General features: G+C 40.2%; 33 non-coding genes across 33 annotated transcripts; all 33 read left to right on the forward strand.

The window, feature by feature from the left end:
* The first annotated feature begins 289 nt into the window (after positions 1-289).
* Positions 290-385, forward strand: Trnak-uuu. The gene is made up of 2 exons: positions 290-326; positions 350-385. It is a non-coding gene; the product is annotated as a tRNA-Lys (tRNA).
* A 574-nt stretch (positions 386-959) lies between these two features.
* Positions 960-1,055, forward strand: Trnak-uuu. Its single transcript has 2 exons — positions 960-996; positions 1,020-1,055. It is a non-coding gene; the product is annotated as a tRNA-Lys (tRNA).
* A 305-nt stretch (positions 1,056-1,360) lies between these two features.
* On the forward strand, positions 1,361-1,456 carry Trnak-uuu. The gene is made up of 2 exons: positions 1,361-1,397; positions 1,421-1,456. It is a non-coding gene; the product is annotated as a tRNA-Lys (tRNA).
* A 574-nt stretch (positions 1,457-2,030) lies between these two features.
* On the forward strand, positions 2,031-2,126 carry Trnak-uuu. The gene is made up of 2 exons: positions 2,031-2,067; positions 2,091-2,126. It is a non-coding gene; the product is annotated as a tRNA-Lys (tRNA).
* Positions 2,127-2,432: 306 nt separating this feature from the next.
* Trnak-uuu lies at positions 2,433-2,528 on the forward strand. The gene is made up of 2 exons: positions 2,433-2,469; positions 2,493-2,528. It is a non-coding gene; the product is annotated as a tRNA-Lys (tRNA).
* A 574-nt stretch (positions 2,529-3,102) lies between these two features.
* Trnak-uuu lies at positions 3,103-3,198 on the forward strand. Its single transcript has 2 exons — positions 3,103-3,139; positions 3,163-3,198. It is a non-coding gene; the product is annotated as a tRNA-Lys (tRNA).
* Positions 3,199-3,503: 305 nt separating this feature from the next.
* Positions 3,504-3,599, forward strand: Trnak-uuu. Its single transcript has 2 exons — positions 3,504-3,540; positions 3,564-3,599. It is a non-coding gene; the product is annotated as a tRNA-Lys (tRNA).
* Positions 3,600-4,173: 574 nt separating this feature from the next.
* On the forward strand, positions 4,174-4,269 carry Trnak-uuu. Its single transcript has 2 exons — positions 4,174-4,210; positions 4,234-4,269. It is a non-coding gene; the product is annotated as a tRNA-Lys (tRNA).
* Positions 4,270-10,810: 6,541 nt separating this feature from the next.
* Trnak-uuu lies at positions 10,811-10,906 on the forward strand. Its single transcript has 2 exons — positions 10,811-10,847; positions 10,871-10,906. It is a non-coding gene; the product is annotated as a tRNA-Lys (tRNA).
* A 574-nt stretch (positions 10,907-11,480) lies between these two features.
* On the forward strand, positions 11,481-11,576 carry Trnak-uuu. Its single transcript has 2 exons — positions 11,481-11,517; positions 11,541-11,576. It is a non-coding gene; the product is annotated as a tRNA-Lys (tRNA).
* Positions 11,577-11,882: 306 nt separating this feature from the next.
* Trnak-uuu lies at positions 11,883-11,978 on the forward strand. Its single transcript has 2 exons — positions 11,883-11,919; positions 11,943-11,978. It is a non-coding gene; the product is annotated as a tRNA-Lys (tRNA).
* A 574-nt stretch (positions 11,979-12,552) lies between these two features.
* Trnak-uuu lies at positions 12,553-12,648 on the forward strand. Its single transcript has 2 exons — positions 12,553-12,589; positions 12,613-12,648. It is a non-coding gene; the product is annotated as a tRNA-Lys (tRNA).
* A 305-nt stretch (positions 12,649-12,953) lies between these two features.
* Positions 12,954-13,049, forward strand: Trnak-uuu. Its single transcript has 2 exons — positions 12,954-12,990; positions 13,014-13,049. It is a non-coding gene; the product is annotated as a tRNA-Lys (tRNA).
* A 574-nt stretch (positions 13,050-13,623) lies between these two features.
* Positions 13,624-13,719, forward strand: Trnak-uuu. The gene is made up of 2 exons: positions 13,624-13,660; positions 13,684-13,719. It is a non-coding gene; the product is annotated as a tRNA-Lys (tRNA).
* A 306-nt stretch (positions 13,720-14,025) lies between these two features.
* Positions 14,026-14,121, forward strand: Trnak-uuu. The gene is made up of 2 exons: positions 14,026-14,062; positions 14,086-14,121. It is a non-coding gene; the product is annotated as a tRNA-Lys (tRNA).
* A 574-nt stretch (positions 14,122-14,695) lies between these two features.
* Positions 14,696-14,791, forward strand: Trnak-uuu. The gene is made up of 2 exons: positions 14,696-14,732; positions 14,756-14,791. It is a non-coding gene; the product is annotated as a tRNA-Lys (tRNA).
* A 305-nt stretch (positions 14,792-15,096) lies between these two features.
* Trnak-uuu lies at positions 15,097-15,192 on the forward strand. Its single transcript has 2 exons — positions 15,097-15,133; positions 15,157-15,192. It is a non-coding gene; the product is annotated as a tRNA-Lys (tRNA).
* A 574-nt stretch (positions 15,193-15,766) lies between these two features.
* Trnak-uuu lies at positions 15,767-15,862 on the forward strand. Its single transcript has 2 exons — positions 15,767-15,803; positions 15,827-15,862. It is a non-coding gene; the product is annotated as a tRNA-Lys (tRNA).
* A 305-nt stretch (positions 15,863-16,167) lies between these two features.
* Positions 16,168-16,263, forward strand: Trnak-uuu. The gene is made up of 2 exons: positions 16,168-16,204; positions 16,228-16,263. It is a non-coding gene; the product is annotated as a tRNA-Lys (tRNA).
* Positions 16,264-16,837: 574 nt separating this feature from the next.
* On the forward strand, positions 16,838-16,933 carry Trnak-uuu. The gene is made up of 2 exons: positions 16,838-16,874; positions 16,898-16,933. It is a non-coding gene; the product is annotated as a tRNA-Lys (tRNA).
* A 305-nt stretch (positions 16,934-17,238) lies between these two features.
* On the forward strand, positions 17,239-17,334 carry Trnak-uuu. Its single transcript has 2 exons — positions 17,239-17,275; positions 17,299-17,334. It is a non-coding gene; the product is annotated as a tRNA-Lys (tRNA).
* Positions 17,335-17,908: 574 nt separating this feature from the next.
* On the forward strand, positions 17,909-18,004 carry Trnak-uuu. The gene is made up of 2 exons: positions 17,909-17,945; positions 17,969-18,004. It is a non-coding gene; the product is annotated as a tRNA-Lys (tRNA).
* Positions 18,005-18,578: 574 nt separating this feature from the next.
* Positions 18,579-18,674, forward strand: Trnak-uuu. The gene is made up of 2 exons: positions 18,579-18,615; positions 18,639-18,674. It is a non-coding gene; the product is annotated as a tRNA-Lys (tRNA).
* Positions 18,675-19,246: 572 nt separating this feature from the next.
* Positions 19,247-19,342, forward strand: Trnak-uuu. The gene is made up of 2 exons: positions 19,247-19,283; positions 19,307-19,342. It is a non-coding gene; the product is annotated as a tRNA-Lys (tRNA).
* Positions 19,343-19,647: 305 nt separating this feature from the next.
* Positions 19,648-19,743, forward strand: Trnan-guu. Its single transcript has 2 exons — positions 19,648-19,684; positions 19,708-19,743. It is a non-coding gene; the product is annotated as a tRNA-Asn (tRNA).
* Positions 19,744-20,317: 574 nt separating this feature from the next.
* Trnak-uuu lies at positions 20,318-20,413 on the forward strand. The gene is made up of 2 exons: positions 20,318-20,354; positions 20,378-20,413. It is a non-coding gene; the product is annotated as a tRNA-Lys (tRNA).
* A 574-nt stretch (positions 20,414-20,987) lies between these two features.
* On the forward strand, positions 20,988-21,083 carry Trnak-uuu. Its single transcript has 2 exons — positions 20,988-21,024; positions 21,048-21,083. It is a non-coding gene; the product is annotated as a tRNA-Lys (tRNA).
* A 306-nt stretch (positions 21,084-21,389) lies between these two features.
* Positions 21,390-21,485, forward strand: Trnak-uuu. Its single transcript has 2 exons — positions 21,390-21,426; positions 21,450-21,485. It is a non-coding gene; the product is annotated as a tRNA-Lys (tRNA).
* Positions 21,486-22,059: 574 nt separating this feature from the next.
* Positions 22,060-22,155, forward strand: Trnak-uuu. Its single transcript has 2 exons — positions 22,060-22,096; positions 22,120-22,155. It is a non-coding gene; the product is annotated as a tRNA-Lys (tRNA).
* A 305-nt stretch (positions 22,156-22,460) lies between these two features.
* On the forward strand, positions 22,461-22,556 carry Trnak-uuu. Its single transcript has 2 exons — positions 22,461-22,497; positions 22,521-22,556. It is a non-coding gene; the product is annotated as a tRNA-Lys (tRNA).
* A 574-nt stretch (positions 22,557-23,130) lies between these two features.
* On the forward strand, positions 23,131-23,226 carry Trnak-uuu. The gene is made up of 2 exons: positions 23,131-23,167; positions 23,191-23,226. It is a non-coding gene; the product is annotated as a tRNA-Lys (tRNA).
* A 305-nt stretch (positions 23,227-23,531) lies between these two features.
* On the forward strand, positions 23,532-23,627 carry Trnak-uuu. Its single transcript has 2 exons — positions 23,532-23,568; positions 23,592-23,627. It is a non-coding gene; the product is annotated as a tRNA-Lys (tRNA).
* A 574-nt stretch (positions 23,628-24,201) lies between these two features.
* Positions 24,202-24,297, forward strand: Trnak-uuu. Its single transcript has 2 exons — positions 24,202-24,238; positions 24,262-24,297. It is a non-coding gene; the product is annotated as a tRNA-Lys (tRNA).
* The last annotated feature ends 181 nt before the right edge of the window (positions 24,298-24,478 follow it).

Genomic DNA, 24,478 nt, shown 5'->3' on the forward strand with positions numbered 1-24,478 from the left:
ACAATTATTATTCTTCATAACATATTACGGTTTCACATTTCAAAAACAAAGTATTTTAACCAATCTATTCCATACAATATGACGACATCTGTGAACCTGAAGAACAGAATGGGGAGAGAATATATTTTCGTGTATGAGAAATAATTCATTGAATGATGAAATATCTTGTATTGTATGTAACTCCTGAGTGGTGTACGACAAAAGGACTTTGAGGAAGCAGAAATGTTAACAAACATTTGTCTTTGCTTGTCTGTCAGCTGAACAGAAACATCTGGCTGGCTAGCCAAGAGCCCGGATAGCTCAGTCGGTAGAGCATCAGACTTTTAAGCGGTCTGTCACAATCAGAGTGATCTGAGGGTCCAGGGTTCGAGTCCTTTTTCGGGCGGTCCTCTTTTTATTTCACAATCATTATTCTACATTATATATTTCGGTTTCACATTTTAAAAACAAAGTAGTTTAACCAATCTATTCCATACAATATGATGGCGTCTGTACACTTGAAGAACAGAATGGGAAGAAAATATGTTTTCGTCTGTGAGAAATAATTCATTGAATGATGACATAGCTTGCATTGTATGTAATTCCTGAATGGCGGACCCGTCTAGATACGAGTAAGGTCTTCAGCAACCAATGCTTGCCGTAAAAGGCGACTATGCTTGTTTTAAGAGGCGACTAACGGGATCGGGTAGTCAGGATCACTGACTTGGTTGATGCATGTCATCGATCTCAATTACGTGGATCGATGCTCATCATATTAATCACTGGATTGTCTGGTCCAGACTCGATTATTTACAGACCGCCGTCATATAAGATGGAATATTGCAGAGTGCGGCGTGTTTGCCAACCAACCAACCTGAATGATGTACGATAAAAGGCGCTTGAGGCAGCAGAAATGTCAACAAACATTTGTGTTTGCTTGTCTGTCACCTGAACAGAAACATCTGGCTAGCTTACCGAGTGCCCGGATAGCTCAGTCGGTAGAGCATCAGACTTTTAAGCGGTCTGTCACAATCAGAGTGATCTGAGGGTCCAGGGTTCGAGTCCCTGTTCGGGCGGTCCTCTTTTTATTTCACAATCATTATTCTTCATAACATATTACGGTTTCACATTTCAAAAACAAAGTATTTTAACCAATCTATTCCATACAATATGACGACATCTGTGAACCTGAAGAACAGAATGGGGAGAGAATATATTTTCGTGTATGAGAAATAATTCATTGAATGATGAAATATCTTGTATTGTATGTAACTCCTGAGTGGTGTACGACAAAAGGACTTTGAGGAAGCAGAAATGTTAACAAACATTTGTCTTTGCTTGTCTGTCAGCTGAACAGAAACATCTGGCTGGCTAGCCAAGAGCCCGGATAGCTCAGTCGGTAGAGCATCAGACTTTTAAGCGGTCTGTCACAATCAGAGTGATCTGAGGGTCCAGGGTTCGAGTCCCTGTTCGGGCGGTCCTCTTTTTATTTCACAATCATTATTCTACATTATATATTTCGGTTTCACATTTTAAAAACAAAGTAGTTTAACCAATCTATTCCATACAATATGATGGCGTCTGTACACTTGAAGAACAGAATGGGAAGAAAATATGTTTTCGTCTGTGAGAAATAATTCATTGAATGATGACATAGCTTGCATTGTATGTAATTCCTGAATGGCGGACCCGTCTAGATACGAGTAAGGTCTTCAGCAACCAATGCTTGCCGTAAAAGGCGACTATGCTTGTTTTAAGAGGCGACTAACGGGATCGGGTAGTCAGGATCACTGACTTGGTTGATGCATGTCATCGATCTCAATTACGTGGATCGATGCTCATCATATTAATCACTGGATTGTCTGGTCCAGACTCGATTATTTACAGACCGCCGTCATATAAGATGGAATATTGCAGAGTGCGGCGTGTTTGCCAACCAACCAACCTGAATGATGTACGATAAAAGGCGCTTGAGGCAGCAGAAATGTCAACAAACATTTGTGTTTGCTTGTCTGTCACCTGAACAGAAACATCTGGCTAGCTTACCGAGTGCCCGGATAGCTCAGTCGGTAGAGCATCAGACTTTTAAGCGGTCTGTCACAATCAGAGTGATCTGAGGGTCCAGGGTTCGAGTCCCTGTTCGGGCGGTCCTCTTTTTATTTTCACAATCATTATTCTTCATAACATATTACGGTTTCACATTTCAAAAACAAAGTATTTTAACCAATCTATTCCATACAATATGACGACATCTGTGAACCTGAAGAACAGAATGGGGAGAGAATATATTTTCGTGTATGAGAAATAATTCATTGAATGATGAAATATCTTGTATTGTATGTAACTCCTGAGTGGTGTACGACAAAAGGACTTTGAGGAAGCAGAAATGTTAACAAACATTTGTCTTTGCTTGTCTGTCAGCTGAACAGAAACATCTGGCTGGCTAGCCAAGAGCCCGGATAGCTCAGTCGGTAGAGCATCAGACTTTTAAGCGGTCTGTCACAATCAGAGTGATCTGAGGGTCCAGGGTTCGAGTCCCTGTTCGGGCGGTCCTCTTTTTATTTCACAATCATTATTCTACATTATATATTTCGGTTTCACATTTTAAAAACAAAGTAGTTTAACCAATCTATTCCATACAATATGATGGCGTCTGTACACTTGAAGAACAGAATGGGAAGAAAATATGTTTTCGTCTGTGAGAAATAATTCATTGAATGATGACATAGCTTGCATTGTATGTAACTCCTGAATGGTGGACCCGTGAAGATCCGAGTAAGGTCTTCAGCAACCTATGCTTGCCGTAAAAGGCGACTATGCTTGTTTTAAGAGGCGACTAACGGGATCGGTTAGTCAGGATCACTGACTTGGTTGATCCATGCCATCGATCTCAATTACGTGGATCGATGCTCATCATACTAACCACAGGATTGTCTGGTCCAGACTCGATTATTTACAGACCGCCGTCATATAAGATGGAATATTGCAGAGTGCGGCGTGTTTGCCAACCAACCAACCTGAATGATGTACGATAAAATGCGCTTGAGGCAGCAGAAATGTCAACAAACATTTGTGTTTGCTTGTCTGTCACCTGAACAGAAACATCTGGCTAGCTTACCGAGTGCCCGGATAGCTCAGTCGGTAGAGCATCAGACTTTTAAGCAGTCTGTCACAATCAGAGTGATCTGAGGGTCCAGGGTTCGAGTCCCTGTTCGGGCGGTCCTCTTTTTATTTCACAATCATTATTCTTCATAACATATTACGGTTTCACATTTCAAAAACAAAGTATTTTAACCAATCTATTCCATACAATATGACGACATCTGTGAACCTGAAGAACAGAATGGGGAGAGAATATATTTTCGTGCATGAGAAATAATTCATTGAATGATGAAATATCTTGTATTGTATGTAACTCCTGAGTGGTGTACGACAAAAGGACTTTGAGGAAGCAGAAATGTTAACAAACATTTGTCTTTGCTTGTCTGTCAGCTGAACAGAAACATCTGGCTGGCTAGCCAAGAGCCCGGATAGCTCAGTCGGTAGAGCATCAGACTTTTAAGCGGTCTGTCACAATCAGAGTGATCTGAGGGTCCAGGGTTCGAGTCCCTGTTCGGGCGGTCCTCTTTTTATTTCACAATCATTATTCTACATTATATATTTCGGTTTCACATTTTAAAAACAAAGTAGTTTAACCAATCTATTCCATACAATATGATGGCGTCTGTACACTTGAAGAACAGAATGGGAAGAAAATATGTTTTCGTCTGTGAGAAATAATTCATTGAATGATGACATAGCTTGCATTGTATGTAATTCCTGAATGGCGGACCCGTCTAGATACGAGTAAGGTCTTCAGCAACCAATGCTTGCCGTAAAAGGCGACTATGCTTGTTTTAAGAGGCGACTAACGGGATCGGTTAGTCAGGATCACTGACTTGGTTGATGCATGTCATCGATCTCAATTACGTGGATCGATGCTCATCATATTAATCACAGGATTGTCTGGTCCAGACTCGATTATTTACAGACCGCCGTCATATAAGATGGAATATTGCAGAGTGCGGCGTGTTTGCCAACCAACCAACCTGAATGATGTACGATAAAAGGCGCTTGAGGCAGCAGAAATGTCAACAAACATTTGTGTTTGCTTGTCTGTCACCTGAACAGAAACATCTGGCTAGCTTACCGAGTGCCCGGATAGCTCAGTCGGTAGAGCATCAGACTTTTAAGCGGTCTGTCACAATCAGAGTGATCTGAGGGTCCAGGGTTCGAGTCCCTGTTCGGGCGGTCCTCTTTTTATTTCACAATCATTATTCTTCATAACATATTACGGTTTCACATTTCAAAAACAAAGTATTTTAACCAATCTATTCCATACAATATGACGACATCTGTGAACCTGAAGAACAGAATGGGGAGAGAATATATTTTCGTGTATGAGAAATAATTCATTGAATGATGACATAGCTTGCATTGTATGTAATTCCTGAATGGCGGACCCGTCTAGATACGAGTAAGGTCTTCAGCAACCTATGCTTGCCGTAAAAGGTGACTATGCTTGTTTTAAGAGGCGACTAACGGGATCGGGTAGTCAGGATCACTGACTTGGTTGATCCATGCCATGGATCTCAATTACGTGGATCGATGCTCATCATACTAACCACAGGATTGTCTGGTCCAGACTCGATTATTTACAGACCGCCGTCATATAAGATGGAATATTGCAGAGTGCGGGGTGTTTGCCAACCAACCAACCTGAATGATGTACGATAAAAGGCGCTTGAGGCAGCAGAAATGTCAACAAACATTTGTGTTTGCTTGTCTGTCACCTGAACAAAAACATCTGGCTAGCTTACCGAGTGCCCGGATAGCTCAGTCGGTAGAGCATCAGACTTGGGTTACCTCCCTTGCTTCGGAGGTGTGTGGACGTGCTGACTATCGAGCAACACAGATTCTCAGATTAAATCGTTCACAAGTTCCGTAGAATACCAGATTTACGCTAACAAGGTAGGCAACACTTTGATATGTAGTTGTGTGAGGACCTTAAACATTTGCATGCACGTTTGTGCATGCTATTGACATTGTTTGTCTCTGAATCTCCCACGCTCGCTGGGTTCAAAATGGCGGACACCAAACAGAAAAGAAAATATCTGAAAGATTGCACGATTGAAGTGAATGTTGGTAACAACAAAGTGATTAGTGCTAGTGTATTATCTTGTGCGCTATTGGAATATGTGTCCGATGTATGGGCGTGCGTCCTAAAAGGTACAGAATGCTATGATGTCACTGTCCCAGACAGTAACGAGGCAAGGATTCTTGCAGAAACTGATGACTTGAAAATAGGAGGTACACTGGTTAACTTCAGGTTACTTCATAGTGAAAGCGTCGTAGTGTCATTCCTACACCTTCCACCCTACATTGATGATGAGGAAATTGTAAACATGTTGATCAAAAGGGGTATCACTTTGAAAAGTGATATTAAACACAGGACCCTGAAAGGCACCAGCATTTTTGATGGTACCAGGTATGTGCGCGTCGCTTTCCCCCCCGAGTGTACATCCTTGCCATACTCCATGGGCTTCAACACATTAGATGGTTATCGATACTTTCGTGTGATTCATAATAATCAAGAACGGTTGTGTTTTAAATGCAACTCGGGAGACCATATGGTTAAAGAATGCCCAAATACCAAATGCTTTAAGTGCAACGGACATGGCCACATTGCCAAAAACTGCAACGAAGGAAGAACACTTAAACGTAGTTGTGAACTGTGCTCTCTACCTATTGGTAGCTGCAGCTGTTTCCTAGACGAGGAGGACAAATGTCAGTACAGCATGTCAGAGGAGTCTGAGCTAGAAAAGGAACTTGCCCCAGAAAGGTCATGGGATGAAGAACCTTTGGATAACGATGATACATCTGTTGAGGACTTTGAAACTGAAGAAAAGAAAAGAAACAAAGATGGACCAATAGAGGGAAAAGGAGAAGAAAATGAAGAGGAAAAACTTGATGAAGCCTCTGAAATTCCTTGTACAAACCGTGTTGGAGATGACATGGAGAGTGATGATAAGACAATGAGACAGTCGTTGCCTCAAGATGGACATGAAAATATAACACCTTCTAAATGGAACAAATCTTCGAAGAAAAGAGGAAGAAGAAATAAACTACAACCCAAGATCACAGACTGTGTAATTCAGAACAATGACTTAAAAAATAAATTGAGAGAAAGTAAAAAAGATGAACAAAAGAAGAAGAAAGAAGAAAAGGTTAACGATCGACGAGAAATATCTGGCGTGTCTGAGAATGGTGTATAAACTAACAATGTGTTTGTACATACATTTCATATTTATATTTGCAATGGTCACAACATGGTCATGGAATGTGAATGGACTCCGTGATGTCACTAAAATACAAAATGTATTCTCTATACTAACGAATTCCCACGTCAATATTGCCTTTTTGCAGGAGACCTTTTGGTCTGATGAATTCATTGAAAAATATAAATATTTATGGCCAGGAACAATTTTATACTCTAATGCTGGTAATAATAGAAAAGGCGTTGCTCTTTTGATCTCTCCTGACTTTGAACAAAAGGTGGCCATGCTTGAAAAAGACAATGATGGAAGACTACTAAAGGCGTCTCTATCTCTTGAAGATAAAACAGTGATTTTATTAAATGTGTATGCCCCAAACGATCCTAGAGAGAGAATACCTTTTTTCAATAATTTAATGAAATGGGTTAATCATGAGCATTTAATTTGCGCTGGAGATTTTAATGAAATTCTTGATCCTTCACTTGATAAAGGTCCCAATAACACAACGTTTAACATCCAAAGTAGTAATGTGTTAAACACCTTTCTTCACAAAAACAACCTAATCGATATATGGAGGTACAAGAACTATGACAAAAAAGAGTTTTCTCGAATACAGTCTGTATTAGGAGTTATTAAACAATCTCGGATTGATTTGATATTTGTTTCAAGAAACCTTATTTCAAATATTATCAACTGTTACATTAGATATTCCTCTGTGAGTGATCACAATATTGTTGTATCAAGGTTAGACTTTTCTCCTATAGAAAGGGGTCCTGGTGTATGGATTTTTAATAATCAGCTTCTTGACGATTGCGCATTTTATCAAAAGATCACTGAAATAATAGAAGAGGCAAAAGGGTGCCCTTTACTTAAAACTGAACCATTGATATGGTGGGATAACTTGAAATATCAGTTCAAAAAGTTTTCCAGGTACTATGCATCTAAAAAAAGCAATCATGAAAAAGCTGATTATTTTAAAATTCAAAATAAGCTTAGAAAAGAATATCATAAGATATCCTCCATTCCTGGCTATGTATCTTCTGTTTTACAATCAATAGAAAATGAGCTGGAGACATACGAGATTAACAAATGCAAAGGAGCTATTCTCAGGTCAAAGGCAAAGTGGACTCTCGATTCCGACAGAAATACCTCATACTTTTTAAATCTAGAAAAAACAAAACAGCAAGCAAACTCGATCAAAGAATTATTTAGAGGAGATGGTACAATAGCCAACAACACAGAGGATATCTTGGATACTGCTCAACAATTTTACTCCTCTTTATTCACTGCTGAACACTGTAATGTAGAAAAACAACAGGACATAGTTAATAATATCAAGGACAAGCTTTCCGAAGATGAGAGGAATTCATGCGAAGTACATATTTCTCAGAGTGAGCTTACCGTGGCACTCAAAGGTATGCAGAAAAATAAATCACCAGGCCCAGATGGTCTAACAGTTGAGTTTTATTTGAAGTTTTGGAACATTTTATGCCCCTTCTTCATACAAGTTGTCGATTGTGTACACAAAGAAAACAGTCTTTCACGTACCATGAAAAAGAGTATAATTAGTTTATTTTATAAAAAGAAAGGTGACAAGAGAGACATTAAATGTTACAGGCCTATTTCATTGATAAATGTAGATTGTAAACTAATATCCAGAGTGTTGTCATTAAGATTACGAAATGTCATGTCCTCAATTGTCTCCCCTGAACAATCTTGCTGTGTACCAGGAAGAGACATAGCTAACAACCTTCACTCCCTAAGAGATGTTATTGACATTGTAAATAATCGTGATGATGATGATTCATATCTCATCAAAATAGATCAAGAGAAAGCATTTGACAGGGTCTCACATCAATACTTATTTCAAATTCTCAGAAAATTTAACTTTGGAGATTCCTTCATTTCATGGATTAAAATTCTCTATACTGATATGCATAGTTCTGTTAAATGCAATGGCCATTTGTCGCCTTATTTTCCTTTAACTCGTGGTGTTCGTCAAGGAGATCCAATGAGCTCCATGCTGTACGTTTTGGTGTCAGAGCCACTTAATCTCCTAGTTAAGAACAATCCTGAAATCCACGGAATAAGTATCAACAATGACATTTATTCTTTGATATATCAACATGCTGATGACACTTCAATCACTGTTTCAGATGTCAACTCCGTCGAAGAAACATTTAGCACAGTTAACTCATACTGTGAAGGAACGGGAGCAAAAATCAACATCGAAAAATCAGAAGTTTTGTTATTGGGTAAAAATAACCTTCGTGGCTGTTCAATCAACGTCCCGGTTAAAATCAAAAAAGATTGTGTTGAAATATTAGGCATTTATTTCGGCAAGGATAAAGCAATGTGTGAAACGTTGAATTGGAGAAAGAAAATGGACAAAATTCAAACATTGTTAAATTCATGGTTACGTAGACAACTTACTCTACAGGGTAGAGCAGTTGTAATAAATATCCTTATGAGTTCCCGCTTATGGTATGCGTTTACTGTACTACCTGTCCCACAATGGGTTGAGCATAGATTTACTCAGATGTTTAGTAAATTCTTGTGGCATAATAAAACTGCCAAAATAACATCAGATACCTGTATTGGTATTTGTTTAGATGGTGGTCTGAATATACCAAAGTTGTGTTTTAAAAAATATGCACTGAGACTTAAGTTGCTGAGGGCTTTTGCTAATTCCCAGCTTAATTGTATTTGGAAACAAACAATGCTATATTTTATGTCACATCTTCTGAAAATGAACTTGGGAATTCATGTTTTATCTCTTGAACATAATAAGGGTGATTTACAAGACAAAAGCCCATTTTATGCTGAGCTATTATCTGCATGGAATGAAATTACTGGAGGGAAAAGACCCTTGCTTCAAAATGTAGGTGATATCATGAATCAACCACTTTTCAAAAATCCATTAATTACTTTCAATGGAAAAACTCTGATGTTTCAATCGTTTGTTTCAAGTGGAATTATTTGTATTAAACATATTTGTTTTGAAGTTATTCCAAAATTCATGTCCTCACAAATTATTGTAGACATTGTACATGATACTTTACCTGAAATGGACATAAACACTATACAACAATGCTATGCAATCATTTTATACGCGCTTCCATCAGAATGGAAAAATATCATTTTGTCTGATGTTGGCAAAAACCTTCCCTCGGGAGACATCTTCTGCACGATTGATGGACAGGACATGTCAGTTGAAGTTTTAACAGCTAAATTTTGCTACGAAATATTCAGACAAAAACACTTCAAAAAGCCAGTTGCTATTTCTTTTTGGAATAATATTGCTTTGGACATTAATTGGAAAGATATTTGGCTGAATGTGTGGCAGAAAGATAAATCAACAGACTCTATACAGTTGGATTTTAAAATTGCTCACAATATTATCTTTACATATGATAAACTGTGCAAAATTGGATTGTCAAACACTGATGTTTGTCCTGTATGTCAAAATGAAACAGAGGACATTTTACATTTGTTTATCTTCTGCCAAGAGTTATCTTCCTTGCAATCTCTATTAATTGACATGTTGACAGACGTTTGTCAAGATTCAGGGTTTAGTCTTGGACAGTTATACCTCTGGTTACTGTTTGGATTCCTGCCAGAAAAGAAGTTGTCATGTAAACCCTTCATGAACATTGTATTGTCAATATATCGAATTGCTGTATTTAAAAGAAGAGTTATTATGAGTCAGGAAACAATCTCATTTCACATGAAAGCTTTTTTCAAATCTTTGATTAAGCGTCATTTCAGCCTTTTGTTGTTTCACTATTCAAAAATGAATCAATTACATATCTTTATTCAAAGATATATAATGACCAATACATTTATCACATTAGATGGAAATGAGATTGTTCTCAAACCTCCTCTAGAATAGAAACATGTAACATGTAACGTGTAAAGAGCATGTTCAATCTGCAATCCTCTTTTTGTATATGTAAAGACGTGTTTAGATAATCAAATGTAAAAAACTATTTCTCATATTTTCTGTCTGTAGAATCGGAATGTTATCCACTGCCACCCTACTTCTGTGATAACCTTTTTATTAATGTGGTGGCAGTGGCAGCACTGTCTGCGACTGTAATAAGTTCCCGTGAATAAATTTTATCAAGAAAAAAAAAAGAGCATCAGACTTTTAAGTGGTCTGTCACAATCAGAGTGATCTGAGGGTCCAGGGTTCGAGTCCCTGTTCGGGCGGTCCTCTTTTTATTTCACAATCATTATTCTTCATAACATATTACGGTTTCACATTTCAAAAACAAAGTATTTTAACCAATCTATTCCATACAATATGACGACATCTGCGAACCTGAAGAACAGAATGGGGAGAGAATATATTTTCGTGTATGAGAAATAATTCATTGAATGATGAAATATCTTGTATTGTATGTAACTCCTGAGTGGTGTACGACAAAAGGACTTTGAGGAAGCAGAAATGTTAACAAACATTTGTCTTTGCTTGTCTGTCAGCTGAACAGAAACATCTGGCTGGCTAGCCAAGAGCCCGGATAGCTCAGTCGGTAGAGCATCAGACTTTTAAGCGGTCTGTCACAATCAGAGTGATCTGAGGGTCCAGGGTTCGAGTCCCTGTTCGGGCGGTCCTCTTTTTATTTCACAATCATTATTCTACATTATATATTTCGGTTTCACATTTTAAAAACAAAGTAGTTTAACCAATCTATTCCATACAATATGATGGCGTCTGTACACTTGAAGAACAGAATGGGAAGAAAATATGTTTTCGTCTGTGAGAAATAATTCATTGAATGATGACATAGCTTGCATTGTATGTAATTCCTGAATGGCGGACCCGTCTAGATACGAGTAAGGTCTTCAGCAACCAATGCTTGCCGTAAAAGGCGACTATGCTTGTTTTAAGAGGCGACTAACGGGATCGGGTAGTCAGGATCACTGACTTGGTTGATGCATGTCATCGATCTCAATTACGTGGATCGATGCTCATCATATTAATCACTGGATTGTCTGGTCCAGACTCGATTATTTACAGACCGCCGTCATATAAGATGGAATATTGCAGAGTGCGGCGTGTTTGCCAACCAACCAACCTGAATGATGTACGATAAAAGGCGCTTGAGGCAGCAGAAATGTCAACAAACATTTGTGTTTGCTTGTCTGTCACCTGAACAGAAACATCTGGCTAACTTACCGAGTGCCCGGATAGCTCAGTCGGTAGAGCATCAGACTTTTAAGCGGTCTGTCACAATCAGAGTGATCTGAGGGTCCAGGGTTCGAGTCCCTGTTCTGGCGGTCCTCTTTTTATTTTCACAATCATTATTCTTCATAACATATTACGGTTTCACATTTCAAAAACAAAGTATTTTAACCAATCTATTCCATACAATATGACGACATCTGTGAACCTGAAGAACAGAATGGGGAGAGAATATATTTTCGTGTATGAGAAATAATTCATTGAATGATGAAATATCTTGTATTGTATGTAACTCCTGAGTGGTGTACGACAAAAGGACTTTGAGGAAGCAGAAATGTTAACAAACATTTGTCTTTGCTTGTCTGTCAGCTGAACAGAAACATCTGGCTGGCTAGCCAAGAGCCCGGATAGCTCAGTCGGTAGAGCATCAGACTTTTAAGCGGTCTGTCACAATCAGAGTGATCTGAGGGTCCAGGGTTCGAGTCCCTGTTCGGGCGGTCCTCTTTTTATTTCACAATCATTATTCTACATTATATATTTCGGTTTCACATTTTAAAAACAAAGTAGTTTAACCAATCTATTCCATACAATATGATGGCGTCTGTACACTTGAAGAACAGAATGGGAAGAAAATATGTTTTCGTCTGTGAGAAATAATTCATTGAATGATGACATAGCTTGCATTGTATGTAACTCCTGAATGGTGGACCCGTGAAGATCCGAGTAAGGTCTTCAGCAACCTATGCTTGCCGTAAAAGGCGACTATGCTTGTTTTAAGAGGCGACTAACGGGATAGGGTAGTCAGGATCACTGACTTGGTTGATCCATGCCATCGATCTCAATTACGTGGATCGATGCTCATCATACTAACCACAGGATTGTCTGGTCCAGACTCGATTATTTACAGACCGCCGTCATATAAGATGGAATATTGCAGAGTGCGGCGTGTTTGCCAACCAACCAACCTGAATGATGTACGATAAAAGGCGCTTGAGGCAGCAGAAATGTCAACAAACATTTGTGTTTGCTTGTCTGTCACCTGAACAGAAACATCTGGCTAGCTTACCGAGTGCCCGGATAGCTCAGTCGGTAGAGCATCAGACTTTTAAGCAGTCTGTCACAATCAGAGTGATCTGAGGGTCCAGGGTTCGAGTCCCTGTTCGGGCGGTCCTCTTTTTATTTCACAATCATTATTCTTCATAACATATTACGGTTTCACATTTCAAAAACAAAGTATTTTAACCAATCTATTCCATACAATATGACGACATCTGTGAACCTGAAGAACAGAATGGGGAGAGAATATATTTTCGTGTATGAGAAATAATTCATTGAATGATGAAATATCTTGTATTGTATGTAACTCCTGAGTGGTGTACGACAAAAGGACTTTGAGGAAGCAGAAATGTTAACAAACATTTGTCTTTGCTTGTCTGTCAGCTGAACAGAAACATCTGGCTGGCTAGCCAAGAGCCCGGATAGCTCAGTCGGTAGAGCATCAGACTTTTAAGCGGTCTGTCACAATCAGAGTGATCTGAGGGTCCAGGGTTCGAGTCCCTGTTCGGGCGGTCCTCTTTTTATTTCACAATCATTATTCTACATTATATATTTCGGTTTCACATTTTAAAAACAAAGTAGTTTAACCAATCTATTCCATACAATATGATGGCGTCTGTACACTTGAAGAACAGAATGGGAAGAAAATATGTTTTCGTCTGTGAGAAATAATTCATTGAATGATGACATAGCTTGCATTGTATGTAATTCCTGAATGGCGGACCCGTCTAGATACGAGTAAGGTCTTCAGCAACCAATGCTTGCCGTAAAAGGCGACTATGCTTGTTTTAAGAGGCGACTAACGGGATCGGGTAGTCAGGATCACTGACTTGGTTGATGCATGTCATCGATCTCAATTACGTGGATCGATGCTCATCATATTAATCACTGGATTGTCTGGTCCAGACTCGATTATTTACAGACCGCCGTCATATAAGATGGAATATTGCAGAGTGCGGCGTGTTTGCCAACCAACCAACCTGAATGATGTACGATAAAAGGCGCTTGAGGCAGCAGAAATGTCAACAAACATTTGTGTTTGCTTGTCTGTCACCTGAACAGAAACATCTGGCTAGCTTACCGAGTGCCCGGATAGCTCAGTCGGTAGAGCATCAGACTTTTAAGCGGTCTGTCACAATCAGAGTGATCTGAGGGTCCAGGGTTCGAGTCCCTGTTCTGGCGGTCCTCTTTTTATTTTCACAATCATTATTCTTCATAACATATTACGGTTTCACATTTCAAAAACAAAGTATTTTAACCAATCTATTCCATACAATATGACGACATCTGTGAACCTGAAGAACAGAATGGGGAGAGAATATATTTTCGTGTATGAGAAATAATTCATTGAATGATGAAATATCTTGTATTGTATGTAACTCCTGAGTGGTGTACGACAAAAGGACTTTGAGGAAGCAGAAATGTTAGCAAACATTTGTCTTTGCTTGTCTGTCAGCTGAACAGAAACATCTGGCTGGCTAGCCAAGAGCCCGGATAGCTCAGTCGGTAGAGCATCAGACTTTTAAGCGGTCTGTCACAATCAGAGTGATCTGAGGGTCCAGGGTTCGAGTCCCTGTTCGGGCGGTCCTCTTTTTATTTCACAATCATTATTCTACATTATATATTTCGGTTTCACATTTTAAAAACAAAGTAGTTTAACCAATCTATTCCATACAATATGATGGCGTCTGTACACTTGAAGAACAGAATGGGAAGAAAATATGTTTTCGTCTGTGAGAAATAATTCATTGAATGATGACATAGCTTGCATTGTATGTAACTCCTGAATGGTGGACCCGTGAAGATCCGAGTAAGGTCTTCAGCAACCTATGCTTGCCGTAAAAGGCGACTATGCTTGTTTTAAGAGGCGACTAACGGGATCGGGTAGTCAGGATCACTGACTTGGTTGATCCATGCCATCGATCTCAATTACGTGGATCGATGCTCATCATACTAACCACAGGATTGTCTGGTCCAGACTCGATTATTTACAGACCGCCGTCATATAAGATGGAATATTGCAGAGTGCGGGGTGTTTGCCAACCAACCAACCTGAATGATGTACGATAAAAGGCGCTTGAGGCAGCAGAAATGTCAACAAACATTTGTGTTTGCTTGTCTGTCACCTGAACAGAAACATCTGGCTAGCTTACCGAGTGCCCGGATAGCTCAGTCGGTAGAGCATCAGACTTTTAAGCGGTCTGTCACAATCAGAGTGATCTGAGGGTCCAGGGTTCGAGTCCCTGTTCGGGCGGTCCTCTTTTTATTTCACAATCATTATTCTTCATAACATATTACGGTTTCACATTTCAAAAACAAAGTATTTTAACCAATCTATTCCATACAATATGACGACATCTGTGAACCTGAAGAACAGAATGGGGAGAGAATATATTTTCGTGTATGAGAAATAATTCATTGAATGATGAAATATCTTGTATTGTATGTAACTCCTGAGTGGTGTACGACAAAAGGACTTTGAGGAAGCAGAAATGTTAACAAACATTTGTCTTTGCTTGTCTGTCAGCTGAACAGAAACATCTGGCTGGCTAGCCAAGAGCCCGGATAGCTCAGTCGGTAGAGCATCAGACTTTTAAGCGGTCTGTCACAATCAGAGTGATCTGAGGGTCCAGGGTTCGAGTCCCTGTTCGGGCGGTCCTCTTTTTATTTCACAATCATTATTCTACATTATATATTTCGGTTTCACATTTTAAAAACAAAGTAGTTTAACCAATCTATTCCATACAATATGATGGCGTCTGTACACTTGAAGAACAGAATGGGAAGAAAATATGTTTTCGTCTGTGAGAAATAATTCATTGAATGATGACATAGCTTGCATTGTATGTAATTCCTGAATGGCGGACCCGTCTAGATACGAGTAAGGTCTTCAGCAACCAATGCTTGCCGTAAAAGGCGACTATGCTTGTTTTAAGAGGCGACTAACGGGATCGGGTAGTCAGGATCACTGACTTGGTTGATCCATGCCATCGATCTCAATTACGTGGATCGATGCTCATCATACTAACCACAGGATTGTCTGGTCCAGACTCGATTATTTACAGACCGCCGTCATATAAGATGGAATATTGCAGAGTGCGGGGTGTTTGCCAACCAACCAACCTGAATGATGTACGATAAAAGGCGCTTGAGGCAGCAGAAATGTCAACAAACATTTGTGTTTGCTTGTCTGTCACCTGAACAGAAACATCTGGCTAGCTTACCGAGTGCCCGGATAGCTCAGTCGGTAGAGCATCAGACTTTTAAGCGGTCTGTCACAATCAGAGTGATCTGAGGGTCCAGGGTTCGAGTCCCTGTTCGGGCGGTCCTCTTTTTATTTCACAATCATTATTCTTCATAACATATTACGGTTTCACATTTCAAAAACAAAGTATTTTAACCAATCTATTCCATACAATATGACGACATCTGTGAACCTGAAGAACAGAATGGGGAGAGAATATATTTTCGTGTATGAGAAATAATTCATTGAATGATGAAATATCTTGTATTGTATGTAACTCCTGAGTGGTGTACGACAAAAGGACTTTGAGGAAGCAGAAATGTTAACAAACATTTGTCTTTGCTTGTCTGTCAGCTGAACAGAAACATCTGGCTGGCTAGCCAAGAGCCCGGATAGCTCAGTCGGTAGAGCATCAGACTTTTAAGCGGTCTGTCACAATCAGAGTGATCTGAGGGTCCAGGGTTCGAGTCCCTGTTCGGGCGGTCCTCTTTTTATTTCACAATCATTATTCTACATTATATATTTCGGTTTCACATTTTAAAAACAAAGTAGTTTAACCAATCTATTCCATACAATATGATGGCGTCTGTACACTTGAAGAACAGAATGGGAAGAAAATATGTTTTCGTCTGTGAGAAATAATTCATTGAATGATGACATAGCTTGCATTGTATGTAACTCCTGAATGGTGGACCCGTGAAGATCCGAGTAAGGTCTTCAGCAACCTATGCTTGCCGTAAAAGGCGACTATGCTTGTTTTAAGAGGCGACTAACGGGATCGGGTAGTCAGGATCACTGACTTGGTTGATCCATGCCATCGATCTCAATTACGTGGATCGATGCTCATCATACTAACCACAGGATTGTCTGGTCCAGACTCGATTATTTACAGACCGCCGTCATATAAGATGGAATATTGCAGAGTGCGGCGTGTTTGCCAACCAACCAACCTGAATGATGTACGATAAAAGGCGCTTGAGGCAGCAGAAATGTCAACAAACATTTGTGTTTGCTTGTCTGTCACCTGAACAGAAACATCTGGCTAGCTTACCGAGTGCCCGGATAGCTCAGTCGGTAGAGCATCAGACTTTTAAGCGGTCTGTCACAATCAGAGTGATCTGAGGGTCCAGGGTTCGAGTCCCTGTTCGGGCGGTCCTCTTTTTATTTCACAATCATTATTCTTCATAACATATTACGGTTTCACATTTCAAAAACAAAGTATTTTAACCAATCTATTCCATACAATATGACGACATCTGTGAACCTGAAGAACAGAATGGGGAGAGAATATATTTTCGTGTATGAGAAATAATTCATTGAATGATGAAATATCTTGTATTGTATGTAACTCCTGAGTGGTGTACGACAAAAGGACTTTGAGGAAGCAGAAATGTTAACAAACATTTGTCTTTGCTTGTCTGTCAGCTGAACAGAAACATCTGGCTGGCTAGCCAAGAGCCCGGATAGCTCAGTCGGTAGAGCATCAGACTTTTAAGCGGTCTGTCACAATCAGAGTGATCTGAGGGTCCAGGGTTCGAGTCCCTGTTCGGGCGGTCCTCTTTTTATTTCACAATCATTATTCTACATTATATATTTCGGTTTCACATTTTAAAAACAAAGTAGTTTAACCAATCTATTCCATACAATATGATGGCGTCTGTACACTTGAAGAACAGAATGGGAAGAAAATATGTTTTCGTCTGTGAGAAATAATTCATTGAATGATGACATAGCTTGCATTGTATGTAATTCCTGAATGGCGGACCCGTCTAGATACGAGTAAGGTCTTCAGCAACCAATGCTTGCCGTAAAAGGCGACTATGCTTGTTTTAAGAGGCGACTAACGGGATCGGTTAGTCAGGATCACTGACTTGGTTGATGCATGTCATCGATCTCAATTACGTGGATCGATGCTCATCATATTAATCACTGGATTGTCTGGTCCAGACTCGATTATTTACAGACCGCCGTCATATAAGATGGAATATTGCAGAGTGCGGCGTGTTTGCCAACCAACCAACCTGAATGATGTACGATAAAAGGCGCTTGAGGCAGCAGAAATGTCAACAAACATTTGTGTTTGCTTGTCTGTCACCTGAACAGAAACATCTGGCTAGCTTACCGAGTGCCCGGATAGCTCAGTCGGTAGAGCATCAGACTTTTAAGCGGTCTGTCACAATCAGAGTGATCTGAGGGTCCAGGGTTCGAGTCCCTGTTCGGGCGGTCCTCTTTTTATTTCACAATCATTATTCTTCATAACATATTACGGTTTCACATTTCAAAAACAAAGTATTTTAACCAATCTATTCCATACAATATGACGACATCTGTGAACCTGAAGAACAGAATGGGGAGAGAATATATTTTCCTGTATGAGAAATAATTCATTGAATGATGACATAGCTTGCATTGTATGTAATTCCTGAATGGCGGACCCGTCTAGATCCGAGTAAGGTCTTCAGCAACCAATGCTTGCCGTAAAAGGCGACTATGCTTGTTTTAAGAGGCGACTAACGGGATCGGGTAGTCAGGATCACTGACTTGGTTGATCCATGCCATCGATCTCAATTACGTGGATCGATGCTCATCATACTAACCACAGGATTGTCTGGTCCAGACTCGATTATTTACAGACCGCCGTCATATAAGATGGAATATTGCAGAGTGCGGCGTGTTTGCCAACCAACCAACCTGAATGATGTACGATAAAAGGCGCTTGAGGCAGCAGAAATGTCAACAAACATTTGTGTTTGCTTGTCTGTCACCTGAACAGAAACATCTGGCTAGCTTACCGAGTGCCCGGATAGCTCAGTCGGTAGAGCATCAGACTTTTAAGCGGTCTGTCACAATCAGAGTGATCTGAGGGTCCAGGGTTCGAGTCCCTGTTCGGGCGGTCCTCTTTTTATTTCACAATCATTATTCTTCATAACATATTACGGTTTCACATTTCAAAAACAAAGTATTTTAACCACTATTCCATACAATATGACGACATCTGTGAACCTGAAGAACAGAATGGGGAGAGAACATATTTTCGTGTATGAGAAATAATTCATTGAATGATGACATAGCTTGCATTGTATGTAATTCCTGAATGGCGGACCCGTCTAGATACGAGTAAGGTCTTCAGCAACCTATGCTTGCCGTAAAAGGCGACTATGCTTGTTTTAAGAGGCGACTAACGGGATCGGGTAGTCAGGATCACTGACTTGGTTGATCCATGCCATCGATCTCAATTACGTGGATCGATGCTCATCATACTAACCACAGGATTGTCTGGTCCAGACTCGATTATTTACAGACCGCCGTCATATAAGATGGAATATTGCAGAGTGCGGCGTGTTTGCCAACCAACCAACCTGAATGATGTACGATAAAAGGCGCTTGAGGCAGCAGAAATGTCAACAAACATTTGTGTTTGCTTGTCTGTCACCTGAACAGAAACATCTGGCTAGCTTACCGAGTGCCCGGATAGCTCAGTCGGTAGAGCATCAGACTTTTAAGCGGTCTGTCACAATCAGAGTAATCTGAGGGTCCAGGGTTCGAGTCCCTGTTCGGGCGGTCCTCTTTTTATTTCACAATCATTATTCTTCATAACATATTACGGTTTCACATTTCAAAAACAAAGTATTTTAACCAATCTATTCCATACAATATGACGACATCTGTGAACCTGAAGAACAGAATGGGGAGAGAATATATTTTCGTGTATGAGAAATAATTCATTGAATGATGAAATATCTTGTATTGTATGTAACTCCTGAGTGGTGTACGACAAAAGGACTTTGAGGAAGCAGAAATGTTAACAAACATTTGTCTTTGCTTGTCTGTCAGCTGAACAGAAACATCTGGCTGGCTAGCCAAGAGCCCGGATAGCTCAGTCGGTAGAGCATCAGACTGTTAAGCGGTCTGTCACAATCAGAGTGATCTGAGGGTCCAGGGTTCGAGTCCCTGTTCGGGCGGTCCTCTTTTTATTTCACAATCATTATTCTACATTATATATTTCGGTTTCACATTTTAAAAACAAAGTAGTTTAACCAATCTATTCCATACAATATGATGGCGTCTGTACACTTGAAGAACAGAATGGGAAGAAAATATGTTTTCGTCTGTGAGAAATAATTCATTGAATGATGACATAGCTTGCATTGTATGTAACTCCTGAATGGTGGACCCGTGAAGATCCGAGTATGGTCTTCAGCAACCAATGCTTGCCGTAAAAGGCGACTATGCTTGTTTTAAGAGGCGACTAACGGGATCGGGTAGTCAGGATCACTGACTTGGTTGATGCATGTCATCGATCTCAATTACGTGGATCGATGCTCATCATATTAATCACTGGATTGTCTGGTCCAGACTCGATTATTTACAGACCGCCGTCATATAAGATGGAATATTGCAGAGTGCGGCGTGTTTGCCAACCAACCAACCTGAATGATGTACGATAAAAGGCGCTTGAGGCAGCAGAAATGTCAACAAACATTTGTGTTTGCTTGTCTGTCACCTGAACAGAAACATCTGGCTAGCTTACCGAGTGCCCGGATAGCTCAGTCGGTAGAGCATCAGACTTTTAAGCGGTCTGTCACAATCAGAGTGATCTGAGGGTCCAGGGTTCGAGTCCCTGTTCGGGCGGTCCTCTTTTTATTTCACAATCATTATTCTACATTATATATTTCGGTTTCACATTTTAAAAACAAAGTAGTTTAACCAATCTATTCCATACAATATGATGGCGTCTGTACACTTGAAGAACAGAATGGGAAGAAAATATGTTTTCGTCTGTGAGAAATAATTCATTGAATGATGACATAGCTTGCATTGTATGTAATTCCTGAATGGCGGACCCGTCTAGATACGAGTAAGGTCTTCAGCAACCTATGCTTGCCGTAAAAGGCGACTATGCTTGTTTTAAGAGGCGACTAACGGGATCGGGTAGTCAGGATCACTGACTTGGTTGATGCATGTCATCGATCTCAATTACGTGGATCGATGCTCATCATATTAATCACTGGATTGTCTGGTCCAGACTCGATTATTTACAGACCGCCGTCATATAAGATGGAATATTGCAGAGTGCGGCGTGTTTGCCAACCAACCAACCTGAATGATGTACGATAAAAGGCGCTTGAGGCAGCAGAAATGTCAACAAACATTTGTGTTTGCTTGTCTGTCATCTGAACAGAAACATCTGGCTAGCTTACCGAGTGCCCGGATAGCTCAGTCGGTAGAGCATCAGACTTTTAAGCGGTCTGTCACAATCAGAGTGATCTGAGGGTCCAGGGTTTGAGTCCCTGTTCGGGCGGTCATCTTTTTATTTTCACAATCATTATTCTTCATAACATATTACGGTTTCACATTTCAAAAACAAAGTATTTTAACCAATCTATTCCATACAATATGACGACATCTGTGAACCTGAAGAACAGAATGGGGAGAGAATATATTTTCGTGTATGAGAAATAATTCATTGAATGATGAAATATCTTGTATTGTATGTAACTCCTGAGTGGTGTACGACAAAAGGACTTTGAGGAAGCAGAAATGTTAACAAACATTTGTCTTTGCTTGTCTGTCAGCTGAACAGAAACATCTGGCTGGCTAGCCAAGAGCCCGGATAGCTCAGTCGGTAGAGCATCAGACTTTTAAGCGGTCTGTCACAATCAGAGTGATCTGAGGGTCCAGGGTTCGAGTCCCTGTTCGGGCGGTCCTCTTTTTATTTCACAATCATTATTCTACATTATATATTTCGGTTTCACATTTTAAAAACAAAGTAGTTTAACCAATCTATTCCATACAATATGATGGCGTCTGTACACTTGAAGAACAGAATGGGAAGAAAATATGTTTTCGTCTGTGAGAAATAATTCATTGAATGATGACATAGCTTGCATTGTATGTAACTCCTGAATGGTGGACCCGTGAAGATCCGAGTATGGTCTTCAGCAACCAATGCTTGCCGTAAAAGGCGACTATGCTTGTTTTAAGAGGCGACTAACGGGATCGGGTAGTCAGGATCACTGACTTGGTTGATGCATGTCATCGATCTCAATTACGTGGATCGATGCTCATCATATTAATCACTGGATTGTCTGGTCCAGACTCGATTATTTACAGACCGCCGTCATATAAGATGGAATATTGCAGAGTGCGGCGTGTTTGCCAACCAACCAACCTGAATGATGTACGATAAAAGGCGCTTGAGGCAGCAGAAATGTCAACAAACATTTGTGTTTGCTTGTCTGTCACCTGAACAGAAACATCTGGCTAGCTTACCGAGTGCCCGGATAGCTCAGTCGGTAGAGCATCAGACTTTTAAGCGGTCTGTCACAATCAGAGTGATCTGAGGGTCCAGGGTTCGAGTCCCTGTTCGGGCGGTCCTCTTTTTATTTCACAATCATTATTCTTCATAACATATTACGGTTTCACATTTCAAAAACAAAGTATTTTAACCAATCTATTCCATACAATATGACGACATCTGTGAACCTGAAGAACAGAATGGGGAGAGAATATATTTTCGTGTATGAGAAATAATTCATTGAATGATGAAATATCTTGTATTGTATGTAACTCCTGAGTGGTGTACGACAAAAGGACTTTGAGGAAGCAGAAATGTTAACAAACATTTGTCTTTGCTTGTCTGTCAGCTGAACAGAAACATCTGGCTGGCTAGCCAAGAGCCCGGATAGCTCAGTCGGTAGAGCATCAGACTTTTAAGCGGTCTGTCACAATCAGAGTGATCTGAGGGTCCAGGGTTCGAGTCCCTGTTCGGGCGGTCCTCTTTTTATTTCACAATCATTATTCTACATTATATATTTCGGTTTCACATTTCAAAAACAAAGTATTTTAACCAATCTATTCCATACAATATGACGACATCTGTGAACCTGAAGAACAGAATGGGGAGAGAATATATTTTCCTGTATGAGAAATAATTCATTGAATGATGACATAGCTTGCATTGTATGTAATTCCTGAATGGCGGACCCGTCTAGATCCGAGTAAGGTCTTCAGCAACCAATGCTTGCCGTAAAAGGCGACTATGCTTGTTTTAAGAGGCGACTAACGGGATCGGGTAGTCAGGATCACTGACTTGGTTGATCCATGCCATCGATCTCAATTACGTGGATCGATGCTCATCATATTAATCACTGGATTGTCTGGTCCAGACTCGATTATTTACAGACCGCCGTCATATAAGATGGAATATTGCAGAGTGCGGCGTGTTTGCCAACCAACCAACCTGAATGATGTACGATAAAAGGCGCTTGAGGCAGCAGAAATGTCAACAAACATTTGTGTTTGCTTGTCTGTCACCTGAACAGAAACATCTGGCTAGCTTACCGAGTGCCCGGATAGCTCAGTCGGTAGAGCATCAGACTTTTAAGCGGTCTGTCACAATCAGAGTGATCTGAGGGTCCAGGGTTCGAGTCCCTGTTCGGGCGGTCCTCTTTTTATTTCACAATCATTATTCTTCATAACATATTACGGTTTCACATTTCAAAAACAAAGTATTTTAACCAATCTATTCCATACAATATGACGACATCTGTGAACCTGAAGAACAGAATGGGGAGAGAATATATTTTCGTGTATGAGAAATAATTCATTGAATGATGAAATATCTTGTATTGTATGTAACTCCTGAGTGGTGTACGACAAAAGGACTTTGAGGAAGCAGAAATGTTAACAAACATTTGTCTTTGCTTGTCTGTCAGCTGAACAGAAACATCTGGCTGGCTAGCCAAGAGCCCGGATAGCTCAGTCGGTAGAGCATCAGACTTTTAAGCGGTCTGTCACAATCAGAGTGATCTGAGGGTCCAGGGTTCGAGTCCCTGTTCGGGCGGTCCTCTTTCTATTTCACAATCATTATTCTACATTATATATTTCGGTTTCACATTTTAAAAACAAAGTAGTTTAACCAATCTATTCCATACAATATGATGGCGTCTGTACACTTGAAGAACAGAATGGGAAGAAAATATGTTTTCGTCTGTGAGAAATAATTCATTGAATGATGACATAGCTTGCATTGTATGTAATTCCTGAATGGCGGACCTGTCTAGATACGAGTAAGGTCTTCAGCAACCTATGCTTGCCGTAAAAGGCGACTATGCTTGTTTTAAGAGGCGACTAACGGGATCGGGTAGTCAGGATCACTGACTTGGTTGATCCATGCCATCGATCTCAATTACGTGGATCGATGCTCATCATACTAACCACAGGATTGTCTGGTCCAGACTCGATTATTTACAGACCGCCGTCATATAAGATGGAATATTGCAGAGTGCGGCGTGTTTGCCAACCAACCAACCTGAATGATGTACGATAAAAGGCGCTTGAGGCAGCAGAAATGTCAACAAACATTTGTGTTTGCTTGTCTGTCACCTGAACAGAAACATCTGGCTAGCTTACCGAGTGCCCGGATAGCTCAGTCGGTAGAGCATCAGACTTTTAAGCGGTCTGTCACAATCAGAGTGATCTGAGGGTCCAGGGTTCGAGTCCCTGTTCGGGCGGTCCTCTTTTTATTTTCACAATCATTATTCTTCATAACATATTACGGTTTCACATTTCAAAAACAAAGTATTTTAACCAATCTATTCCATACAATATGACGACATCTGTGAACCTGAAGAACAGAATGGGGAGAGAATATATTTTCGTGTATGAGAAATAATTCATTGAATGATGAAATAT

The sequence above is a fragment of the Haliotis rufescens genome, unplaced genomic scaffold (genome assembly GCF_023055435.1).
Source record: "Haliotis rufescens isolate VD_foot unplaced genomic scaffold, xgHalRufe1.0.p SCAF_12, whole genome shotgun sequence".
Taxonomy (NCBI): Eukaryota; Metazoa; Mollusca; class Gastropoda; order Lepetellida; family Haliotidae; genus Haliotis; species Haliotis rufescens.